The 23220-nt window shown below is 35.0% G+C and overlaps 1 protein-coding gene and 1 non-coding gene across 2 annotated transcripts in view; both read right to left on the reverse strand.

The window, feature by feature from the left end:
- Positions 1-23220, reverse strand: part of STPG2 (sperm tail PG-rich repeat containing 2) — a 597856-nt gene that overhangs the window by 77319 nt on the left and 497317 nt on the right. The gene's annotated exons all lie outside the window — the stretch shown is intronic.
- On the reverse strand, positions 15454-15525 carry TRNAC-GCA (transfer RNA cysteine (anticodon GCA)). The gene has a single exon. It is a non-coding gene; the product is annotated as a tRNA-Cys (tRNA).

Genomic DNA, 23220 nt, shown 5'->3' on the forward strand with positions numbered 1-23220 from the left:
GATCATTGTTATCAAAAGAAAACTACTATGCCAAAGACAAGCAGACAGTATCAGGGTGTTATGAGAACCCTAGGAAAGAACAGACAGCTTCAGATTCTTTACTGCCTGAGCCACCAGGGAAAAGCCCAAGAATATCAGAGTGGGTAACCTATCCCTTCTACAGGGGTGTTCCTGACCAAGAGTTCCAACCGGGGTCTCCTGCATCGCAGGCTGATTCTTTACCAGCTGAGCTACCAGGGAAGCCCAGATAACAGTGGGGAGCCTCCGTTTCTCATAGGATCTAATCAGTGGCCTACGTTCACACTACAACAACTAGTAAAATGAGTAAAACAGATTAACTTGAAAAAGAAACATGTTAAAGTATATCACAGTATTGAGGAAACAATGAAGAATAGACAAACTAAAATACCACAGTGGTGAGTCTTTTCTCAACAGGTAATCACCGTCTGTTTTCTTCTCTAGGGCATTTGGGTGTGATCTGCAGATCAGAATAGGATCACACAAAGTGACTTTACTGGAATAAGAGAAACCAGCAGAATATTCAGTGGGCATGTGGATCCAGTGTAACTGTTCAGAAACTAGACAAGTCACAGGGTAAGTGGCTGGTTTTCCACATCAGGGGTAAATGGACAAGGATGGTGCTGGGCCTGAAGGGAAGAGTGTTATCTTTTCCATCTTGCTGTCTTTGTGAGGCAAATACTAAGAAGCCACAGTCCCATCACACATGCACATCGGACGTATCCTGAAGCTTTCTGGGGCAAAACCAAAGCTAAATCTCTTGCAGTCTTTCACAGCTAAGGAGGCAAAAATCTACCAGGCTTTCAGTGAAAAGTTCATCAAGGTCATGTCCAAGGAACAGGGATGAACCAAAGATAAATTGAGAGTTAATTCAAATTGCAACCTAATCTTGATCCTGCTCAGTCCTGGACAGGAATGAAGTGATTAGTCTCATGGGTAAACCTTCCCTGTTGGCAAATAAATTATAGAGCTAAAACTTGTCTTATATACAAGGTCTGACATAAAATAAAAAATTATTGTCATGCAAAGGAGCAGGAAATCATGATCAACAGTAAGGAAAAGAAGTAAACAAGTATATGAATAAGATATATGATTAATGAATAATGATTATTCAGTTAATAATGATTGAGATACAGAGTTATCCAAGATGAACAGTAAAATATCAATGTTATTGATAATTAGGAAAAGACTGAAAAATTTCATAAAAAGAAGAAAAATTTCTAAAAAGTAAGCATCAAGTAGGCATTTAAAAACTGCACAAGCACAGTATCTGAAATTTAAAGCTCACTGAATGAGGTTAATAGAAACTGGATGGAGAAGAAGACAGTTTCTATAGTAAACTAAAAAACAGGTCAATAAAAAATTTGTAAACTGTAACACAGAAGGAAAAAACCATGGCAAGAGCAAAATACAGTACAACACACATAAGGAGAGAGCAAAGGTCTAATATACTTGTAACTAGACTACCCACAGGAAATGATGGAAATTGTAGCAAAATCAATCTTTGATTAGATAATGACCAAGAATTTTCTAAAACTGATCCACATTATCAACCCATATTTTTAAGAAGAGCATTGCTTATGAGCAGGGTAAACAGTATGAAGACCATAACTAACCATATCAAGGGTAAGCTGATGAAATACAAAGATTAAATTATAAAAGAAGTAACGTAAAACTGATAACTAACTTATCAATAGAAGTCTGTAGAAAATGTGCTAAATTCTGAAAGATTAAAAAAAAAAATTCCAAACCAGACTTTACCCCAGTGAAATATCCTTAAAAGATAAGGGTGGAATCAAAGTATTTTCAGACAAGGAAACAATAAGAGAATTAGTTACCAGCTGAAACAATTGGTTACAACATAAAAAAATACACAGGAGTTTCTCAGGCCAAAAGAAAAACATGACCTCAGATCGAAAGATGAAACTGAAGGAATGAATGAAGAGCAAGCTCTAGAAAAGGTGATTTTGTTGATCTATAGAAAAAAAGATGGACTTTTTAGAACAACAATATTATTTGTATCTTGTATATGTACATCACAGAAACAAAAATGTCTGAGCAATAGTATGAAAGGTAAGAAGGGGCTAAATGAAGCTAAAGTGAGGTGTGGTTTCGGTATAACACTAGCTTAGATAGACTCTAATAAATCAACGTTGTATATAAAAATCTAAAGCAAAAGCACTAAAAATAAACACAAGAAAAAATAATAATCAAGTACATTAATTAGAAAATATAATTAAATACAATGAATACAAATATAAAGTTCTTTATAAGAAAGAAATAACAGCAAAAAGTACATGGAAGAAATAGAAAATATATAGCAAGATGACATTAGTATATATTAACGAATATATTAGTAACTGCATCAAATCTAAAAGTACTAGAAATACATTAAAAGAGATGGAAACTAACATGAAGCACTTGCTGTTTACAAGAAATATGTTTAAAATATGAGAACACAGAAAAATGCAAGTAAAAAAATGAAAAAATATGCCACAAAATACTTATTAAAAGAAAGAAGTGTGGATATATTAATATTTAACTGAGACAACTTGAAGGTAAAAATAATCACTAGAGATAAAAAAGGAATAATTCACAATGATAAAATAATTCCAATAAGAAAACAGTCCTTAGTTTCTGTTTAATAATAATGAGATGTAAAGTATATAAACAAAATTTTAACAGGGGAATAAGGAGAAATATATATATCTACAATCATAATAGGAGATTTTAATGCACCTCTCAATAGTAGAATAAAAAGACAAAAAAACAGTAACACAATTGAAAATTTGAAATACATATTTAACCAAATTGATATAATTGGCATATATAGAAAATTATGCACAGTATCTTCAGAAGGGAAATTATTTTTCAACTGCACCTAGAACATTTGCCAAGATGAATCTATCATTAGAGTATTATTTGCCTTACATAAGACAGTAACGGTCAAAACAAAACTACATGGAAAACAAAGCAGTTAAACCATTCATCTGCATACCTTGTTAAGAAGTTGTTTTAAACCTGAGATTGTACAAGGAACAATTAAAACTTTAACAATTGTATGAAAATCAGATGTGTACTTTGAACATTTCAAACTGGCATAATTTGAATACTGGATGAGAAATGTGAAAGATCAAAGGTAGTGAGCTTGTATAGCAGGCCACTGTAGTAATCTAGGTGAATAATAATAAGACTATGAGCTAGAAAAGGAAGAAAAGGCAGGAAAAAGATGATATAGATTTAAGAGATAGTGAAATTAAAGAACTTCCAGGACTAAGTGACTGGTGTCAATTAACAGAGAACAGAACTATAGGTGATGGAGAGTATGTAGAGTGAGTGATGAGACGGGGTCACTTTAGCTTGGAACATGCTGTCCTTGGGGAAATCCCAGCTGGAAATGTTTAGTGTGAAATTTAATATGTAGTTGAAGCACCTGAGAAAAACGTGACCTGGATAAACAGATTGGGATTTACTGGTAGCAGGAGCCATGCTAGTGATTGGAGCATCTGAAAGGACTAAAGAAAGAGATTGAGAAGAAAGGAGGAAGATGGGAGGCAGGGGACGAGGAAAAGGAAGAGAAGGGGAAGGATAGAGGAGTAGATATAGAGAGGAAGGGAGAGGGAGGAGTGTCCCCACGGTTTAAAAATATGAATAATAGCTACTGCCTATTGAGGACTCAGCATTATCAAATATGATAATAGACTCTTTAATAATTAAAACAAAATTGATCCTTACAACAGTAAGAGTTAGAGATGATTGCTATCTACTTCAAAGAAAATAAAACTGAGTTTAGAGAGATTAGGTAATGTTCCCAAAGTAACCCACATATTAAATAGTACAATAGGGGTAATAAATCCAGATATTTCTGACAAGTTTCATGAAATCAAACACTATGCTATAGTGCCTGCCCAGTCTGTGTCACAAAGCTAAGTCAACACAGACAAGTACAAATACAGAGGAAGTGGTCACAGTGGCCAATACTGAAAAAAAACAAAATAAAATCAAACAAAAAATATTAAGAAAGAAACAATACTTCCAAACCTGTTCTTTTCATTCTGCATTTAAGAGTTCACTGCTGCTTTTAACAGTTGCCACTGGGTGGTAGAAGACAGAATAAAATAGGTGAAGGCATCATTGAAGGTGACCAGATAGAGACAATATAGCTGGACTCTCCCTTAGAGCCTGAACACAAAGAAAGGGAGACTCAGAATGGCTAATGTGTCACAGAAGAAGATCTTGATTTTGGTCCAAATATTCCTGGAATCATGAACATACTGGATGCTGAAGGGAGTGTCAGCAGCTGGAGAAATGAAAAGAAATAGGAGGAAGAGGATAACTGAATTAGGGAGTATTCTGAAGAAATGAGACAGAGGAGATTGATGTAAGTATGACGGCTATGGAGACAGATGAAAGCTAGCCTCAAACCCAAGGAGAGATTTTCTTTTTTCTCCAAGAGAGTGGATTTCCAAAGTATCTATAAAAAATGAATTGAAGAAATTCTTCCTGATCCTTTCTTACAGAGAAGAAAAAAAGTGAGCTGCATATTTTATTGACATAAAATATTTTCATACAGTATGTGACTTAGTGTTACTTAATAGTACACAAAACTGAGTCACTCGTATTTATCCTTATAATTTCTTTGCTTCAAGAATACAGGCTTAAATACTTGAAGATACTATTTGTAGATATTTGAATAAAAGTTAAAGTTCCACTTCTTCATGGTAGTTGGCTCAAATTTTCTTCCCAGCCCTCAATTATTATATTTTGTACTTTCATCTTTTTTATTACTACCAAAAGTGAAACACACAGTCAAGCCTCAACTCCTTTAGTTGTAGTTTCTCTCTCCTGAACCTATCATTACCCTGGAAAATCTCATTTAAGAGATATTATATGTGTGTCTGTTTATTTTTATACACATCTTAATCCATTCTCTTTCATTATGATGGCTGAGGATGAAGCAGGGCTGGGGAAAATAGTCACTAACTGGAATATCTTATCAGAAAGTTTATAAATGTTATGAATAGTAACATTATAACATTGTATTTTTAAAAGTTATGTATATTTAAGTCCAAGGTCTCAGTGAAATTAAGCCAAGTGCAAAATATTCAGAGACCTTTGGACAAAACAAAACTGTATGTGGAACACGATCTTCCTAAAGTGAGTGTGAGGCGTGACTAATCAGTGCTATGAAGATATACAGTCATAATTAAGTAAACTACAAATCTGTTTCGTTGTGGTATGGAACACTTTCAGAGATGAAAATCTTACTTATAGGAATTTACACGACTGTAAATCATGGCCTTAGTAAATCTATAAGGTTGCATTATTATAAGTAGTTATGGATATTACAAGCAAGTCATTTTCCTGTCTGGCTTTTCAGATTTAGGGTCATGTATTCAGAAATGTATACGCATCTGAGACACTGCATTCTGGAATTTTTAACCAGATATAAAATTTCATTTTCACAGAACGACGGTCTCGTGAAAAAGACCGCATATCAAGTAAATGAGGAAAGACACATACATGTGTTTGTGGGAGCTTCGAGGGGAAAAGTAGAAAAGGGAATTGAAAGAAGAAATAACTGGAAAATAATCACCCCATAAAAAGTTAACCACTGTGTCCAGAGTAGTAGATTATAAGTTGAGGGAGCAATTTGAAACAGGAAGTTGGATAGAATGCAGTTTGTTAAAATGTTAAAATGCTATTTAAAAATTAAAATGTTGTAAAATTGGAGTGAGGAATTTTAAAGTAATTTCAATGTATGGAAAAATTTTGGAAGTATGCCATGTTGCTTTTCTTCACTTCTAAAAAAGTGTACAATAATACTGGGTATAAAATTTCCCATGAATTCAGCCTGTAATTATATGTTAGAAAAATATTTTTATTTCTTTTATACATGCAAACTATGTATTACATGTATATGTGTGTGCATCTAACTTTAAAATTTTATGTGGAACATTTTTTGTTCTGATATTGCAATACTGCATTTTCAATCTGATAAAACAAAAATGTATCAAAAAGTCACTATTTTCAACTCCTTAGTGAAATCCAGGGAAAACTACAAAGATTGAATGAAGAGTGGAGGAAATAAATAAATAAATAATAAATGAAGCAAGTGATCTTTCTCAGCACTCATATGCACCCTAGGAAATTTCAAAGATCTTTAGGGTACAATCAACATTCAGATTTGCACATAAAACAGGTGAGTTCTGTTAGAGTATTTGAAATTCCTGAATTTCCTCCATCCTTGTCACTTGCAATGGAATAGGGTCCATGAGCTATGAAGCTGCCTATTACCAATCTCAGTTCATTCTGAAAAAAATACTTCTGGATTCATTCAAAATAGCAATTTACTTGCAGTCACTCTTTATAATTTAGCCATGAATTTGGATCTGAATCAGAGTTACAAATTTTAGGGTTAAAGAGAAAATTTCAAATACTCTTAACAGAACTCACCTGTTTTATGTGCAAATCTGAATGTCGATTGTACAGTATACTACACTGATTTTTCTTTCAACAACTATCCATATAGAGCAAGTTTTAGGAAATCTGAGATATATCTCACTTGAATTATACTCTTTGCCATTCTTATGATACTTACAAGCCAGTTTTTTTTTTTTAATATTAAAATAATATGGTTTGGCCCTAGAGGGAGCACATATTCTTTCAAATCAAGTACTAACTGGGTTCCCAGTTTGTGTTATATATTGGGCTTAGTCCTGGAAGCCACAATGATTAGCAAGATAGGGATGGTCCCTGTTCTAAGGGAGCCCCCCCCCCAAGACAGAGACAAACTTAGACCAAACAACAATATAGTGTCATAAAAATCTCTGATTGCTGTATGGAAAAACAATAAAAGTACATTTTAAACTAAAACACAGCATAAAGTGTATTAGGTCATAAAATGTATTAGCTTTAGAATTTTGTATACCATTAATTTTAAAATATACTTTTCCAGTTTTAAAAACCAATATATAACTATATTTATATTTATTACATTATTTTTCATAATATTTATGAAGTGTATTTTACATTTAAAATCCTTTCATCTTCAATTTCTTCTAGGTGTCAAAAAGCTATTAGTTTGACAAGCCACATTACCACATCCATTTTTATTAGCCACAAAACAATAACTTATAATATTTGACCTGTGATTAAATTGCAGTTTAAATGTTAACAACTGAATTAATTTTAACATGCTTCTACCTTGTTAGTTTTGCTATTTGAAGTTTTCTGTGCTACTTTAACATAAAACACATCAACTATATTGTCTTTATAGATTGTTCTCTTATTCAAAGAGTTATTACTCATTTACTAAAAATAAGGTGAATAATAGAACAAGGCTTTCTGAACTATATATCAGGAAGAAAGTTTTATAGCCTTAGTATTGCTTACAAATCAATTTCTTAGAGTTGGCCTGCCATTAGGAGCTTTTAAGACTGCCTAGAGCTGTGTCATTCACTGCTATTTTGACACATTAATGCACTAATGGTATGTGCAAGCTGACATAACTTCTTTTAAGTTCTATTACAATAATTATCAGGACCTGTCTATGAGATACGCAGAGTTAAGCAAGGTGACAAAGAGTATGTAAATACTCAAATATTCCTGGAGCATTCATTTCAAAATGACAGTGAATAATTAAGAAACTATAAAAACAGAGATAAGAACTATCCACTTGAGAACCCCATCAGAGGAAACAAAACCATGAATAAAAGAGACAGTCACTTAGAAATGGATGGCAGGTACACTTAAGTATTCATTTTCTTTTTATAAAATAAGATTAAAAGTTATGACATGATAACACAAATTAAATACTAAAACATATGAGTTATTGGTAGTTTATTAAATGAATATACATTTAAGGAGCACCTAATATGGTAAAAATGGAATTGTCAAAAATTATTTCACCTTTTGTGGGAAGGTATACACTAGTCTTCCATGAAAAACAAAAGCATTAATGTAAACTAGTAGATACGGCACTCAGGAGGAAATAATTGGCTACAGGCAATAAAGTACTTAATAATCTGCCTTCTGTTGTCTCCCTCTTTTATCATATCCCAGCATAAAACAACAAAATTCCTCTATACAACCTTCCTGTTATGTTACTTCCATCTAAAACATTAAATGCCTTCCTTCTATTTATCTCATTAAAACAAAATTTTCATCAATCTAGATCCCTACCAGCTCATTCATATCAACATTTTCTTTACCTCCAATCTGATGCTATGTGAGGAAATTACATAAAATCTTGTAATAAAATTTGTTTTCATCCTTCCCCTTTCCTTGTCCTGATGAACGGCCTAGCTACTTGTAGAAACTCTCTGTCTTAAAGGACAGTGGAAACAAAAATAAACATCAAGTCCCTGCCTTTTCAAACATTAAAATCAGCAAACAAATAAAAATGATAATTCAGTCAATACAGGAGAACTTAAAATAATAATAACTGCAGAGCTGACAGTACAGAGATAAATTAAAACATAGAAAAGATGGAGATATGAGAGGCTTAGAACGAGAACTAGAATACAGGATGTAGCTGTTCTCTTCCCTAGCTTGCCCTGAGAGGTATCAAGGTCCAGAAAGCTGCCCAGAACTCCACGTCAAAACGAAATGGAATTGAGGGAGCTATGAAAGGAGATTGGTGTAGAAAAGTCCATGGAGGTTCCTGAATGTCAAGGAAGTATAGAAGGGCAGCCAAATTCTCCTTATCATGAAAGGATTGAAAAAAGAGAAACACAGCCAGCAGACACTGGGGAGCATTTTGGACATAATGAAGGCAGTCACAAAAAAAAAAAAAAAAAATTGGGACCAAATGGAGATGCATATACCTCTGCTAGTGCCAGCACAGAAGATCCGGGGAAGATGATGATCACTCAGAAAAGAAGATGACACTAAAGCAAATACTGCCTTGCATCTCTAGCCGGGATACTACACAGCTAGGAATTTATCTTATTCCTGAAAGAATGAGAGAAGAGTAAAAGGGGAGAAGGGAGAGAAGGAAAGATAACAAGAAGTAGAGAAAGGATGAAAGAGGAGAAAGAGGGAAGGATGGGTAAAAATCTCAAAATAAACTAGTTGAGTGATCAGATTTTTTGAGTAAGAATATCAAAGTTTAATTCTCAGGTCTATGTTATTTACTATATAACCTTGAGTCAGTTACCTAACCTTTTTGTGCCTCAGATTCCCTATCTGAAAAACTGGGATATCAGTGGTACCTAACTCACAGAGATGCTATAAAATTAAATGTGTCAATACACAGGCAGAGCTTAAAAAGAATAAAAGTAAAGCTTTTAAACAAGTGGAGAGGATATCCTGGTAAAAAGGAATAGAATAATTATGGTATGTCTGGGTAGCAAGTAGAAGACAGTTGGCTAAAGTGGAACCATTGTACAGAAAAGAAAATGAGCCGAGTATGGTGCACTGGATAGGAACCAAGTATAAAAAAGCAGGACAAGGACTTGGGTCTAGACCTTGTGTTCTACATGCAGAGGGTCTAGTATAAGTAGGTACATGATTGATGCATGAAAAAAAATGGACACTGGGGAGTCAATGAAGGCCTTAAATTGGAGGACTATGTATAAAGCACTAGATTTTGAAAGACCAATTTTACCTAGTTAGATTGAGAATAAGAGATGAACTAGATTGAAATAAATATGATAGAAGATACACATATTTTCATAATAATATGCTAACATTGAGAAGGATAGTGACAGTGAAAATCAAATGGAATTTATAACTAGAAATCTAAGTCAGAAAAAATATATAACAAAATGATAAAACTATGAAAATCATAATCTCCAAACACTGTGACTTCATAGATTAAAAAGAAAGACATTAAAAACCCCAGCAGGCTTTTCCTTGTTTCCTGGCCTTGCCATAAAGCCAGTGGTCCTCTGTTAATCATTATCCAGAACTGACACATCAGTAAGTTAGGATTCAGAAATGCACTGTGGACACCATGAAATAAAATGACAGTGACGCTGGGATTAACAACAAAATCAAAGATGATTATTTTTTATGTTTTCATCATCTTTGGGAGAGTTTTTGAAAAATCAAACTAGAATCTCATCTTCAACATACAAAAGTTCTAATTTGTTCAGAAAGAATTTACAATAAAGATTATATTTAAAAATTGAACTAATATTAGCATGCATGCATTAGTGGGTTAGAATAGAATCCTGAAGTTAAAAACAGGATGAACTGAAACTAACTTTAAAGAAGAGTATTTTACATAGTAAAAGTTAATTTGTCATGAAAAAAGTCAGAAACAAACTATGCAATCCAAGTTCATTTTATAAAATATTAGTTTTAATGGAATATCTATGATTACTAGTAAATACCAGAGTTAGTTATAATTTCAATCTCTTTATCTCCTGTAATCAGAGGATATAATTTTTTTTTAAACCTACATCCCTGAGATTATTAGTAAAACCTGATAATCACAGATATCTAATTAATTGAATAATGTTTACACAAATATTTAGTTTGATACATTGGACTTTTTTTAATACAATAATTTGATGCTATAACTAAAATAGAAAAAGAATATTAATATTTAAACATATACTTATAGAATTGCTAGTACTGTAATTATATTTTCCATGTTTTTTTATTCTACTGAAGAATAAAAATAAAAACGTGCTGCTTTTACATAAACTTTACTAGGCTTCTTGTAGTATATAATTTAGGGGATTTTTAATAGGTTTTCAAGCTTTTATAATTTCAAGGACTTAAAAATTTCCCAACTTCCAGTTTTACAACGAAATCTTGTGGAAAATCAAACACTGTATAGTAAAATTTGTTGGAATTAATTTTTCCTCTATGCAATTAATATTCATTTAGCTATTTAAATTCAATATGTTACCATAAAAAAGTTATTAATATATGCTTACCTTAGGGGTTACTAGTGAGAGTTAAATCGTTTATAATGATACAAGTTTTACTAGAGAAACCTGACAAACATCCTGCAGGTGATATGAGAACTTTGTAAAGCCTTAAGTAATAGTTTTAGCTCAGAGAGGAGAGCTGATTTACATACACACACACACACACACACACACACACACACATATATGCATGCATGCCCACGCGCGCACTAGTGAGCTGTCCTACAGATAATAGAAAGTGTAAATTAGACCAGTAGAAGTTTTGGTTGGACAGCTGAAGAATAAATAGAACACGGGTATGGCCTAGAGGGGTTTTAAGTTTAAAACAATTGTTGACCATCTACTCTAAATAATTTGAATAATCTTATGGCTCAAAACAGATATCTGGAAGGCATAATCACTTCTAAGTCTTTTCAACTATGATATTACAATTTTAATTTCTTGCAATACCATGCACCGTTGTATTACCAAGATGTTTGTCACATGTGAATGGAAGAGTTTCCTCCACTATGTGAAGCAGCTCCTTAAATGAGCCAGCTGCTGCTGCTGCTGCTGCTAAGTCGCTTCAGTCGTGTCCGACTCTGTGCGACCCCATAGACGGCAGCCCACCAGGCTCCACCATCCCTGGGATTCTCCAGGCAAGAACACTGGAGTGGGTTGCCATTTCCTTCTCCAATGCATGAAAGTGAAAAGTGAAAGTGAAGTCGCTCAGTCGTGTCCGACTCTTAGCGACCCCATGGACTGCAGCCCACCAGGCTCCTCTGTCCATGGGATTTTCCAGGCAAGAGGACTGGAGTGGGGTGCCATTGCCTTCTCTGAAAGAAGCCAGCTAGTTAAACAATTTAAAATGTCATGCTGCTTTAATGTTACAAGTTTAATGTAATACAAAACATTTTTATCCACTGTATAAATAGCACGTAGTATTTGACATTTTTCTACTATTTTATGGCTTTAGAAACATAACATGAAGTTTTCAGAAGAAAAATTTAGTTCAATATTCAAAAATTTAGTTAAAGAGTATGCAGAAGTTTTGATGCAAGATAGATTTGGGCTGTAATATAGCCTCTGCTTCCTACCAGTTGGATATGGGTTTTAAACGCTTAGTCTCATTTTCAGCGTCTATCAGAAGAGGCCATACTTGTAAAGAGTAAGTATTCCTAGCATAGTTATAAAGATTAAGTAACATAACTATTATATACAAGCCTAGAAAGCATATGATAGATGCTCAATAAAAACCAGTCATGAGTCCTCTTATTATTTATTAGCAAATTAGTAATTGTAAAGGGTGAATGGACAGTCAAAAATTGTTTATTAGACTTGACAGTCTTAAAAGGTATGATTATTTATCAGACAAAATGTATAGTATTAGGTAACTATATAGTTACTACATAATTGTTTGACTTTCTACCAGATTCCATTGTAAAATTGGAGAGGTTGGGGAAATATTGTCTAACATCAGAGGAAAAAAAATATTGGTCAGTAAGTGCATCTTCCCTAGGTTGAGGTAATTCTCCTATTTCACCCAACAACAAATTATGGTCATTCGTTCAGCATCTAGTCACTGAACTGGATATTGACAATGCAATGATAAAAAGAGATGCAGACCCAGAGGCATGAAATGTACAGTAAAGTGATGGAGACACATAAGATTAAAATGATCACAATACTGAGTACATAATTAAAACTTAGATAAAACATCTTGGTCTCTAAAGAGGGAATCAGACTTGGGTTCAGGGCACTAGGAAGACTTCTTGAATGATCAATCAGTTATTGTGGCAAAAATAGACAATGGAGACTCCAGGTATATAGCACAGCATAGTTCAACTACAGAAGCTGAACTACAACAAAATGTGTAAAAGGTCTATTTATTTTATAATTTAAAAGCTAACAAAATATGGAAGAAAGGAAAGTAAATAAATATGGCTAACAACTATTTAATATGCCAATTATACCATTATCTTTTTCTAATAGCACTATTTCAACAAATCCCTAAATTCATCGCTGCAGTTGTACCAGACTTGTTTTTTTGTTTTTTTGTTTTTGGTTGGTACTACCAACTTTACTGGAGAAGGAAATGGCAGCCCATTCCAGTATTCTTGCCTGGAGAAACCCATTAACAGAGGAGCCTGATGGACTAGAGTCCATGGGGCCACAGAGTCAGACATGACTGGCTGACTAAGCACTAACCTTATGGGCCTCCCTGTTGGTTCAGACAGTAAAGAATCCGCCCGCAGTGCGGGAGACCTGGGTTCAACCCTGGGTTGGGAAGATCCCCTGGAGAAGGGCATGGCAACCACTCCAGTATTCTAGCCTGGAGAATCCCATGGACAGAGGAGCCTGGTGGGCTACAGTCCACAGGGTCGCCAAAGAGTCGGACAGGGCTGAGCGACTAAGCACACACACAGGGTGTTAACTTTATAACATAGAGGAGAGAAATCTGAGATTTTCCAGTGCTATTCTGATTTGCTTGAATCAATATTTCAAAATTTTTTTAATGAGCAAGACACGTTTGGTATTATATTGGTGTGATTCTTCTCAACTTACAGGAAGCTCCATATTCTATCTCCTTTATTATTGCCTTCTGTTTATACTAATAATGCCTTGATTCTCACTCTCTTGTTGAAACTCAAAAGAACAACAATGTTCTTTTCCTAAGTATCTTATTCTAATGGGATTCTAAGAAGCTAGTCCATTATTTTATTTTTTCATGGACAGACTAACATGTACTTCATCAAACAGCACCCCTATACTTTGGAGCATTATCTACTGAGATCTTCCTAGTAAGGATCAGATTGTCTCCATCTCTGAGTTTCAATCTGGAAAAATTTTGTATAATCACTGGATTTCTAAGCTGAAGCAAGCTAACATTCCCAGATCACAGACTAACTCTTCACAATGACAACTTTTTTGTTCTTCTTCAGTAGAGGCCTGCGTTCACATCTTTCCTTTCCAAGAATTCAACTTCAGTAGCTCAAAAGATAAGTGAAGCAGCAAGCTGACTTTCAAATTAAAGACTTGGGTTTATATAGAACATATATATAAAAACTATTTAACAATTTAAAAAGGCTAATTTTAATCAGAGATATTTCTATATTTAAACAAGTAGAATATTCTATATGTAAAATCCAAACTCTTAGATAGAGTTCATTGAACTAAACCTTATAAATTATAATAATATGCAATACCTGTATATTTATAGTTTGTATAAGTCATATGTATATATTATATACACTTGTTCTCATAAATCTTAAGTACTACTGGAGGAAGGAAGAAAACCTTAAGAGTGTTTAATGGGGACAGAGTTTCATTTTAGGAAAGTGAAAAATTTGGGAGATGGATGGTGGGGAGAATTGTACAATGATGTGAATGTACTTGGTGTACTTGAACTGTATAATATGTTAAAATAGTATGTTTTATATGACTTAACACAATAAAAATTTTAAAAATAAAACAAATAGACACTATTAGAGTAATCAATACCATGAATAAAACATTATAGGGTGACATAACGGAAGCTACCTTAGATTGAATTCAAAGGAAAAGTTTCTCTGAGGATTTCATAGTTCACCAGAGACACTAAAGACATGAAAGGAGGCAGTCTTTAAACCAAGTGAGATAGGAGGCTCCTGAACTTCCCTCCTCCCATGGACACACCAAATAAATAACTACACATGGAGCAGTTCCCTCTAAAAGAAATCCAGAAATCAACTGAGCAACTCTTACACATTGGGGGAATGAGAAAACATCCACAATGAAGTGGGTAGGAAAATCTGAGGTGAGACATGCTCTCTCTATAAACCTTATTGCCAGCATAGGACTATAAAATTAGGAGAAAACTCCCAGCCTCTCCCTGAAAAGGAAAGAGTTTGTACACTACAACTAGCACACCAACTTTAAAGACTCCCAAAGAAGGGCAGACCCCCAAGACATTTACCTGGGAAAGTCAACGGAGCTCGGGTCCATGAGACCCACAAGACCACAGCAAATAAAGAGGTAATTAACAGGATCAAGCATTCTCTGCAGCTATCAACCAAGGCTCAGTGCAGAGACAGTGGCAAAAATTGCCCATCTCCCAGTCTTGCCCTAAATGGGGACTATTTGTATACTTTAAAGGCTGTGGTCTGAAAGTCAGGCTTCTAATTTAGCATACATCACTAGGCTGGCCATGAACCTCAGCTGAGAACAGGGAAGCCAGTGGACACCTCTCTTGTCCTTTCTCTCCTGCCTGCTCCAATCCACAGTAATTCCCCTAGAAAAGAGCTTGTACACAGTTCTGCACCCCAGCTTTAGAAGCTGCTACCCAAGGGACAGGTCCCCAGATTGTCTGGCTCTAAACGGATTCCCACAGGACTGTAGCAAACAAGAGTCTGTAATGGGCTTAGGAGCGCCCCCTCCACACACACGAGCCCAGTACAGTCTCTCTCTCCAGCTGCTAAGTCGTGTCTGCCTCTTGCAACCTCATGGACTATAGCTCACCAAACTCCTCTGTCCATGGGATTTCCCAGGCAAGAATCCTGGAGTGGGTTGCCATTTCCATCCTCAGGGGATCTTCCCCACCCAGGGATTGAACCTGGGTCTCCTGCGCTGCAGGCAGACTCTTTACCAACTGAGCTACAAGGGAAGCCCGCCTAGTACAGTGGGAGATGGCAAAAAGTCACACCCCACCCCAAGGAGTGACTTAACCATGCATTTCCCAGCTATTGCCTGGAATCCATTTCTATTCAGCCTGAATATACATGCTGACTATGATCCTCTCTTTTGGGACATTGATGGATCTTGGCACACCTTCAAATTATTTGGAGCCACTAAGAGTAAAGGAAGGGGACTGGACAATCATAAAGATTTGAGAAACAATCAGGAGCATGGGTTGGGCTAGCTGACAAGGTTCATTCATCTCCTACATGAGACCACTCTGTCAGGCCCAGGAGAGATGGCTGTTTTACCTAATGCACATAAAACAACACAAAGAATCATGGAAAGTGAACACAGAAATATGTTCCAAACAAAAGAACAAGATGAAACTATAGAAGTAGATCAAAATGAAATGAAGACTCATATGGAGTCAAAATAATGGTCATAGAGATGCTCACTGAGGTCAGGAGAACAAAGATAAAATATTTAAAAGTACTAAACAGAAATAACAGACCTGAAGAGTATAATATCTCAACTCACAAATTCAATAGAGAAATTGAACAGTTGACTAGATGAAGTCAAAGAAACAATCAGCAAACTCAAGGACATAGCAGCGGAATTCAATCAGAAGAAGAAAAATAAAAAAGAATGTAAACAATAATGATAGCTTTAATGGAATTTATGGACTTCCATAATGATATGCACTATAGAGATCCCATTAAAGAGAGAAAATGGGTGAAGGAACTAGAAGAAATAATGACAAGAAACTTCCTTAACCTAAGAAACAAATATCCAGATCCTTTTGCATGGAATAACAAAAGACCCAGGATAGCCAAAGCAATCTTGAAAAAGAAGAACAAAGCTAGAAGCTTCACCCCTTTTGATTTCAAACCATATTACAAAGCTACGGTAGTCAGAACATATAATATTGGCATAAAAACAAGATACAGACCAATGGAACACAATAGAGAGCCCAGAAATACATTCATGCATGTATAGTCAATTAATGTAGGACAAAAGAGCCAAGAAAACACAATGGAGATAGGACATTTTCTTCAATAAATGTTGCTGGGAAAATTGGGACAGCCACATGACAAGAAGAGAAACTGGATCCTTATCTCACACTATACATAAAATTCAACTTACAACGGATCAAAGACTCAAATACTTGAATGTAAGAGTTGAAACCATAAAACTCCTAGAAGGAAACACAGAAGGCATACTCCTTGACATTGGAATATATATATATATATTTTTTACTTTGACACCAAAAGCAATGACAAGAAGAGCAAAAAGAAACAAGTGGGACTGCCTTAAACTGAAAAGCTTCTCCACAGCAAAGGAAACCATCAACAAAATGAAAAGACAATCTACAGAATGGGAGAAAATATTTGCAAATCATATCTTATAAAAAATTCATAGAAGTAAATAGAAAAAAGAAAACCAAAAACTAATCCAATTTAAAAATTGGCAAAGGAGCTGAATAGATATTTTCTCAAGAAGATAAACAAATGACTAACAAGTATATACATGAAAAGCCTCTCAACATCACTGATCATTAGGAAATGCAAATAAAAATCACAGTGAGAAGTCACTTCCTCTGTTAGAATGGCTATTATCAAAAGAGAAGAGATAAGAAGTACTAATGAGGATTGTGAGAAAAGGGACCGCTTATGCACTGTTGGTAGATAGTAAATTGGTACATCCCCTATGGGAAACTCTGGAAGATCCTCAAAAAATTAAAAACAGAACTACCATGTGATTGAACAATCTGATTTCTAGGTAAATATACAAAGTAAAGAAAATTATCTTTTGGAAGAGAAATCTATACTCCATATTCATTTTAGCATTATTCATAATAGCCAAAATATGGAAAAAACCTGTGTGTCTGTCAATGCATAAATGGATAGAGAAAATTTGGTATGTGTGTGTGGTGTGTGTGTATATGTGCATAAATGTTGTAATTATATAATAATGACGGAATATTATTTAGCCACGAAAAGAGGACATCTTTGTGTTTGTACATGGATAAACCCTGACAACCTTATACTAACTGAAATAAGTTGGATAGAGAAAGATGATATTGTAACAGAGAAGAACAGAGCTGACATATTGGATCTGTTTATTTTACTTTGCCCAAGCCTACTAAAGTCCTTTGTTTAGCTCATAGGAAACATCTGACCAGGCCCACATGGTCAACTCCAAGAAAGAAGAAATTAACACCTGCCTCCCCAAAGTCTGGCCAGAAATAGGATATATTTGCAGCAATTTAATGCCTTTTAGGGGCTTCCCTGGTGGCTTAGAGGTTAAAGCATCTGCCTCCAATGCAGGAAACCTGGGTTCGATCCCTGGGTCGGGAAGATCCCCTGGAGAAGGAAATGGCAACCCACTCCAGTATTCTTGCCTGGAGAATCCCATGGACGGAGGAGCTTGGTAGGCTACAGTCCATGGGGTCGCAAAGAGTTGGACACGACTGAGCGACTTCACTCACTTAATACCTTTTAAGTTTATCTCCTCACTTTTCCCTCTTTGTTCTATGAAAGAAACTATCACCCAACTCAGGGAAGATGGTTCTTTGGGACACTAGTCTACCATGTTCTTGGTCTGCTGGCTTTCTGAATAAAGTTACTGTTTCTTGTCCCAACAACCTGTCTCTTGATTTATTAACCTGTTGTGCAACAATCAGTATGAGCTTGGACTTGGTAACAATATAATTATACGTGGAATCTAAAAAAAAGCTGAGTTCATAGAAACGGATAGAATGATGGTCACTAGAGACTGGGGTGGGGTGGGGTGGTGTGGGACTATGCAGAGATTTGGGTCAAAGAGTACAATCTTCCAGTTACAAACTGAATATGTTCTGGGGATCTAATATACAGTACAGTGATTATAGTTAATAATTATGTATCATATAATTGAAAGTTGCTAAGAAAGTAAATCTTAAATGTTCTAACTACAAAAAAGAAATGATAATTATGTTGTGTGATAGAGGCATTAGCTTATGTTATGGGGATAATCATTTCACAATATGTAAAATGAATCAAATCAATACATTGTACACTTTACATTTACACAGTATTTTATGTCAGTTATGGCTCCATAACTGTAAGGAAAAAAGAAAAAGGGAGGAAGTTAAAAAAAAGAAAAAAGACATAAAGGATTCAGCCTACAAAGCTTCTGGGATGAGCCTATTGTAAAAAATAACAGCTAAAAGAAAATCATCTGAAAATCACTGTAGCTGAAATATAGTAAATAAGGAAGAAAAAAAATCAAAAGTAGGTAAGAGCCAGATTGTGTAGAGTCTGGAAAGACATGTTGAGAAGATTGAATATTATTCTAATTTATGGCTTCCCTGGTAGCTCAGCTGGTAAAGAATCCGTCTGCAATACAGGAGACCTGGGTTCCATCCCTGGGTTGGGAAGATCCCCTAGAGAAGAGAACAACTACCCACTCCAGAAGGGGTCTCAAGGACACGACTGCGGCTTTCACTTTCACTTCACTTACGGCTTCCCATTTTAGGAGGAACACAGAGAACACGGAATGGCATAGTGCTGTGGCGAAATCAAAAGATACACCCAAGAACTTCTCTCCCTGCTGATAATCTAAATGGTTTCTGTCATGGCACCCAAATATTTTAAACGTCTTCAAGCTTAATATAAATGGTTTGCTCATTGAACATCCCTGAAAAGAAGAGAGGGTGTCCTTTTTCACCTTCTCTTCTGAGGGCATGAGTTCTAGTGATTGATACATAGTCATAAGTGCCTATCTTTGCTTTTCCTAGGAGATCCATGTAAATACGGGTTCTCATGTACATTTCACTCTGGAAAACAAGTTATCAGATTAAGGCTCCTCATTAATCGATAATAATAAACCCCACACATCAATGGTCTAGGGCTTTCTCATACTGCTTGAAGCATGACCGTCTGGAAAAGAAATTTAGTGTGCAAAGAAGAAACTTCTTTTGGGAGAAATATGTGGAAATTAATCAATTTTTCTGACTTAATAAAGAGGAAGACTAAGAGCTTATAGCTTTAAAATGCATTTGTGAAAAGAAAAAGGATGTATGTCTAGCTAGTCAGTTTTCTTACCTAAGGTAACTTCTTTGTCAACTCCGAAAATACAGTTTTAATGTAGTAATATAGTGCAGAACTTAAAGGATTTTTAGCAATCATATAATTCTAATTGTTAGTAAATGTATAATTTATTAATACCAGGTAATTATATAAGCCTTGTTTTGCCTTAGAGTTTTGTCTTTTTATTTAGGTCACTATGCTGCTGCTGCTGCTAAGTTGCTTCAGTCGTGTCCGACTCTGTGGGACCCCATAGACGGCAGGTCACTATACTAGATGGCAAAATACCAATGAGAGAAAGTATCCTGCTTATTTAGGTTTAGGTGATAATCAAATTATACATTATCTACTAAAGTTACCATTGATTTTATGGTTCCAAGAATACAAGGTTTATATAATTTTATTTTATAATAATAAATTGAATATATGATCCATAATCTTGATTCAGTCTCCTTGAGATCCTAAGTAAAGTCTTTTAAATGTTACCATATTTTAATACAAATCACTTGGAGAATTAAACACACAGATGCTGGCATCAATAGGTCCTTGATAGGACTCAAATATTTGAATAATTAGGAATCCCCTTGAAATATGAGATCTACTGGCCACACATTGGTATGCTGTAATGAACTCATCCAAAAGAGAAAAACTGAAAAGCTATTTTCCCCCAGTCATAATTTGATTTATCTAAAGGGAAACTCTGCAAACAAGTCATGGAAAGTTTAACTTAAACATATTTATCGGGAGGGGGGATTGGGATGGGGAACACATGTAAATCCATGGCTGATTCATGTCAATGTATGGCAAAAACCACTACAATATTGTAAAGTAATTAGCCTCCAACTAATAAATGGAAAAAAAAACATATTTATCAAATAGCTTCCTAACAAACTTAACTAAGTAAATATATGTCATCAAAAATAAGTTGTAAAACAGAGCTCTATGCATAAAAAAATTATAAAGACACAATTCCAATTAATTATAAGTCAGTATTTCAGAATGTGTGATCACAAAGTTCCATAAAGTATACAGTTCAGCTTCAAATAACAGTACCACTGAAGTAGGACTTTCCAGATGATATCTATAGGCTATTGTGCTTTATTGTAGAATTAACAGCTTGAAACAAAGGATAAATAGATTAAATATTTTTAAGAGAAGAATGGGAATAGCAGAGCTCTCTTCAAATATTCAAAAGACATGACAAAGAAAACACTGCAGCCACATAGCTGTTGTAGAGGACTAGAAAAATTGAAGCAAGTTGTGAGGAGGGAATTGTGTAATACAAACAGCCTGGAGCAGTTAGAGCTGTCTAGTGAAACAGAATAGTACAAGTACAAGCTGTCAGGAGAGAGGGTTCCTGACCCTGGCAAGATGTTATACTTGATGACCCTCACGTTCCCTTTCAAATCTAAATTTAGTGAACAAAAGAACAAATCTAGCAAAAATAGAAGAGCATACTTTGCAAAGTAGCAATATAAAAATAAAAAGCACAGTCTTTACAGGAGAATTGAAATTTCTAGCCATATTTTAAAAATTATATTAGCACAAGCTCACATGAGCTTAGAGAAGAAAGACTGTTTAAGGAGGGTCTACATGCACACAAGTACTATCTTACAAGGTAAAGAATCTGCCTGCCAATGCAGGAGAAGCAGGTTCAATCCCTGGGGAGGGAAGATCCCCTAGAGAAGGAAATGGCAACCCACTCCAGTCTTCTTGCCTGGAAAATCCCATGGACAGAGGAACCTGGTAGGCTACAGTCTGTGGGATTGCAAAGAGTTGGACATGACTGAGTGACTAAACAACATACCTTACAACGGAACTCAACACTTCCTCGTAGCTCCAAAATACAAATCCTCTCTACAAAGCATTACAAGGCAACAATATAGCTTTCACTGAGTATTTTGGTAAAGTTATGCAAGAGAAGGTATATTACCTAGTACAGAGCAAACAATTTAAATGATAATTAATCATACATACTTCTCTTTTATCCAAAAAGTCTTCCTCTTCATTTCCAGTTTCCATGCCTCCTTCTTTCCAACCTTCCCAATAGCTTCTAAAATTTTCTCAGGTTTGAGTCTCTCCCTCCATCTATATATCTCTCTATATATTTTTGGCTTTCAGTGCTAACCTATTCAGCTAACTACCAATTCCCTTGGTGCTGCATCCTCCGTATTATTGCTTAGAACCATTCTGATATGTATGAAACACCACTGAATGTAGAGTGACTCTGTACTCTCAGAAATCCTAAGGGTGACTTGTAAATAACAAATACCTTCTTCTGCTTCACTTTATCTTTTTTATTTTATTTATAAGCATAACTATGGTATGTATTAAATGTAAGTTCATGTTTAAAAAATAATTGTTTTACAAACAACTCAATTTTCCTATCAGTGCAAATCTACCAAATGTATAGGTTTGCACTTAAGCTTCTGGTTTTAAATCACAATTTACATATTCACTTGGATTGGTACTTTTGAGATAGACAATAAACTATAAAATATAATGCAGCACTGTTTATAATAGCCAGGACATGGAAGCAACCTAGATGCCCATCAGCAGACGAATGGATGAGGAAGCTGTGGTACATATACACCATGGAATATTACTCAGCCATTAAAAAGAATTCATTTGAATCAGTTCTAATGAGATGGGTGAAACTGGAGCCCATTATACAGAGCGAAGTAAGCCAGAAAGATAAAGACCATTACAGTATACTAACACATATATATGGAATTTAGAAAGATGGTAACGATAACTCTATATGCAAAAAAAAAGAAAAAGAGACTCAGATGTATAGAACAGACTTGTGGACTCTGGGAGAAGGCGAGGGTGGGATGTTTCAAGAGAACAGCATCGAAACATGTATATCTAGGGTGAAACAGTTCACCAGCCCAGGTTGGATGCATGAGACAAGTGCTCAGGCCTGGTGCACTGGGAAGACCCAGAGGGATGGGGTGGAGAGGGAGGTGGGAGGGGGGACCGGGATGGGGAATACATGTAAATCCACGGCTAATTCATTCCAATGTATGACAAAAACCACTGCAATGTTGTAAAGTAATTAGCCTCCAACTAATAAAAATAAATGAAAAAATATATATATATAAGTAGGAACAGATGAATTTACTGCCTACAATGCTTAGTATATGATTAAAAACAAATGCTTGCTTATGTTTACAGAGGAGCAAAAGGTAATCTTATATATTGTGGAATCACAAAATCAACTTAAAATTTGCTAGTTATAAAGACAATACTTTTTATCTGAGTTTTTTAAACAATACAGATTAAACTTGGTTATTCTAAAAATATATATAAGAAAAATACAGACCAGGAAATTTCTAAGAAGCAAGAATATTATCAAAGAAAATTAACATGGTTTAAAAAATTCCCCAACATACTAAAAGCAATAAAACACATATGTAACACCTGAAAAGACTCTTTCCTTCACCAAATTTTATTTATGTATATCTGAATTATCTTTTTGACCAGGCCCCACCCAAACTCAGGGTCTAAGTGAATCTTTTGTCTACTTACCTGCTTTTGACAAGAAACCTACTGAATAGGTGTAGTTAGATCCTCTACTCTAGATATATTATCCTTCTAGATACCTAGTCAAA

The sequence above is a fragment of the Odocoileus virginianus genome, chromosome 21 (assembly GCF_023699985.2).
Source record: "Odocoileus virginianus isolate 20LAN1187 ecotype Illinois chromosome 21, Ovbor_1.2, whole genome shotgun sequence".
Taxonomy (NCBI): Eukaryota; Metazoa; Chordata; class Mammalia; order Artiodactyla; family Cervidae; genus Odocoileus; species Odocoileus virginianus.